Raw genomic sequence first — 3308 nt, 5'->3', positions numbered from 1 at the left:
AATTACGATAATTAAATTACAATTAAAAAAAATTACAATTAAAAAAGTAATAGAATAAGTAACACACTTTGAATTTTCGTCTATTTTTATTGTTTTGTAAATATGTTAACGTTAATAGAATAAGTAATAAGTTTTGACTTTTCATCTAGTTTTTTAAACCTTTTTTTATACTTTTATGGCCTTATTCATAAAAAATAAAGTAGGTTTAAAAAGTTTTATAAATTGACGTTTTCATACATTTTTCAATTTATAAACCTTTTGTAAAGCTATTTTATTTTTTATGAATAAGGCTATTAGAATGGAAGCATACTGTCGTTGTCTTTCGAAATAAAGTTCTTTTACACATGTGTGTAGTTATTTATAAGTTATTTAAATATTTTTGTATGTGAAAATACACAGAAATATGAAAAAAATTTAAAATAGTTTTTTGATCTGATTGATTTATACATCAATCTGATGAATCAGACTTGACTACTTATTGCATCAGTTATGATTAATGAGGGCTGATTGATTTATACATCAATTTGATTAATCATACGTGACTATTATTTACATCAGCTTTGATTGATCAGATCTGACTGATTTATACATCAGACTGAGTCATCAGATCTTAGTGAGTATTGTATCAGTTATGATGGTTAATACCTGACAAAATTGTCCATCAGCTCTTATTGGTAAGATCTGAGGAATCTTTCCATACGAGCTGAGTTGATTAAATAAGGCGAGTGAGTAGTGCAAACATATGTTGCTAATATTTACAAATACGGCTAAAACCCACATGTTAAAATGAGAGGCAAAATCACACCTACAGGAAAGTATCCATCAGATTTTTCAAAACCGCTGTAGAAACCTGATGTATAATCTGAGGGGTTAATACTCCAAGGCTGATACTCAGATGATTCATCAGTGATCACTCAGTTGTCCCGTAGGGGAGATTCCAAAATAGCTATAGTGCTGCCACTGTATTAGTATTTCGTAATAATTAACTTTTCCTTATGAGATGTGTGCACTGTTCAATGCTTTTCGGTATCTTCTTTCGGCGCTTTTCTTATAAAAATTAATACTTCGATAAATAATGAAAATTTTTAATAAAAAATCGCGCGATGGTATAGCGAAATTTGCTACTATATTTTGGTTACAATATCTTATTTAGATGAAAGTAAAAAGAAGAAGAAGAAGAAGTGTTGAAGTTGTTTACTCTGTTTTATTAACGAAATATATAAAATAAAAGTGAATAAATGATTTTGTTTGCATAAAATAATAACCGGAAACGTTTTAGTAGTGTTTTAAAAGTGGAAACTGGTGATTTAGTGCATTTTTGACGTGGTAATTGCTCATAGAAAACAACGAAATTTAACTAAAGTTTTTTGTTCATAACTTTTAAATGGTTAATAATATTATCTCCCCCCCTCCGGATTGTTATTAGGGGGGCCGAAACGCGTCGTTTGGTACCCCTCCCGACTTTTCCGCACCTTTTTTAGGGGTTTTTACCACACCCTAGAGAATTACCGTAGATTGCTATAGTTTTCTTCAAGTGGCGTTGTTTTTATTGATTGTAGACTGTAGATAAATAGAAAATAGCCGGATTGGAAACAAATTAGTTTAGCAGCTGTCAGCTATTGCTTGCACAGGACTGCAAATTTAAGTATAATGCTTTGAACACATTAAAAGCGACATTGTCACGCGACAAAAAATAATCAGGTTCCCTTTTCACTTTTTGTTTGCGTGTATTTACTATGGGCGGCTGAATTGCTTTTGGTAGAAACTGAGCGCGACATAGTAAGAAAAAAGAGAAATTGAAAATGTTTATCAAGTCGGAGATGGGCTTGCTAAGCCTTATTTTTCCATTGAAAAGGGTAATCATTTTAGCTAAGTACATTAAAGGAAAAGTTCTCTATTTGAAAAACAAAAGAAATTGGCTGTGCAATGGGTAGGAAATCGACTCATCCAAAAAACTTGTTAGTTACTCATTTTTTGATACGTTTATAAGTTTGTTTTGATAAAAAAAAGTGCAACACTTATCAACTTTACTTAAAAAAAAAAAAAAGGTTTATCCAAAAGTTGTTAAGGGATAACTGATAAGTCGTTGGTGCAATTGGGCCCAGTTCGTGGAAAATTAAACTCATGATAAGGCTGATTAGTTCTCATTTACACACGGCGATTTTAGTTGCGGCAACTCGACGATCGCTGGGGAGCGCGTGACGAGGAAAGCAGAGGGGCAACGAGTTGCTCGTGCTCGGGCAACACGTTTTGTGCTCTCGCTCGTCTGTGTAAGTGTAGTGAGTTAGCGGTTCACAGCTGACAACAACAATTGCATAAATAAAGTCGCCGTGTGTAAATGAAACAAGCAACACCAAAAGGGAATGTGAAAAATCGCGTCACAAAAAGTTTCCGTGTATAATCACAGTCTTATGGTAAAAGAAAATAGAAGTTGACTAGGGAGATGGTTGGCAACGCTATGTTAAATGTTAGAAAATTAATTTGACAGCACCCACTGGTGTTGTTTTTCCAATGAATAGTCCGCGATCTAGTGTTGGGCGATGATGAGAAAATATCGATTTTTTCATCGGTGATGACATCGGAGTGTCAACATCGATCCTCGATTTTCATCGACCGGCATCATCGAGTTTACACAATATCGATATCATTTTCAAATACGGATTTGTTCTCGTGCTCATCAGAAATAAGTAGTTCTATTGGAAGCGTTTGGGCAAATTTTAACATTATTTGTTCTCATGTATTTTTTCCTCGAAATTATGTGGATGAGTTTCAGATTTGTTTAAAAACTTGAAATCAAATAAAATACTATACTACATTCGCCTTTTTATGAATTATAGTTTTACATACGTACAAACACGTATATCGTCACCTGAAATGCGAAAGTATGTATGTATGAGCACTGTAATTTTGGAATCATCGACACTTCGATTATGTGTGCAAGGTATCGATGTGCCGATGTTCTACATAGTCCGCGATCGGGAAATCTTTAGCGATTTGTACAACGATTTAGGGGTGGGTGACGGAGGGGGAAGGGCGTGGCTCCCCAAAACCCCCCCTAAATGAAAGAGGATGGATGCCGCTTTATGAAAAGTCAGCTCGGAAACTTGCAAAAAATACCACATTTCCAACCGGCATTATTAATAAATTAGTGCACAGATATAGTAAGTTTTATTTTTATAATAAACCGTGAACTCTTGTCTACAAGTGTGTGTAAAAGGTTTTTGATTCAATTCACGCGTTTGGGCACAGCAACCCAAAATTGTTGTACAGATTCATAAAGAGTTCACCGCAATCGATTATAAAACATC

Source organism: Rhagoletis pomonella, unplaced genomic scaffold, assembly GCF_013731165.1.
Source record: "Rhagoletis pomonella isolate Grant_MI unplaced genomic scaffold, Rhpom_1.0 Rhpom_scaffold_00006, whole genome shotgun sequence".
Taxonomy (NCBI): domain Eukaryota; kingdom Metazoa; phylum Arthropoda; class Insecta; order Diptera; family Tephritidae; genus Rhagoletis; species Rhagoletis pomonella.
This window is presented reverse-complemented; position numbering follows the sequence as displayed.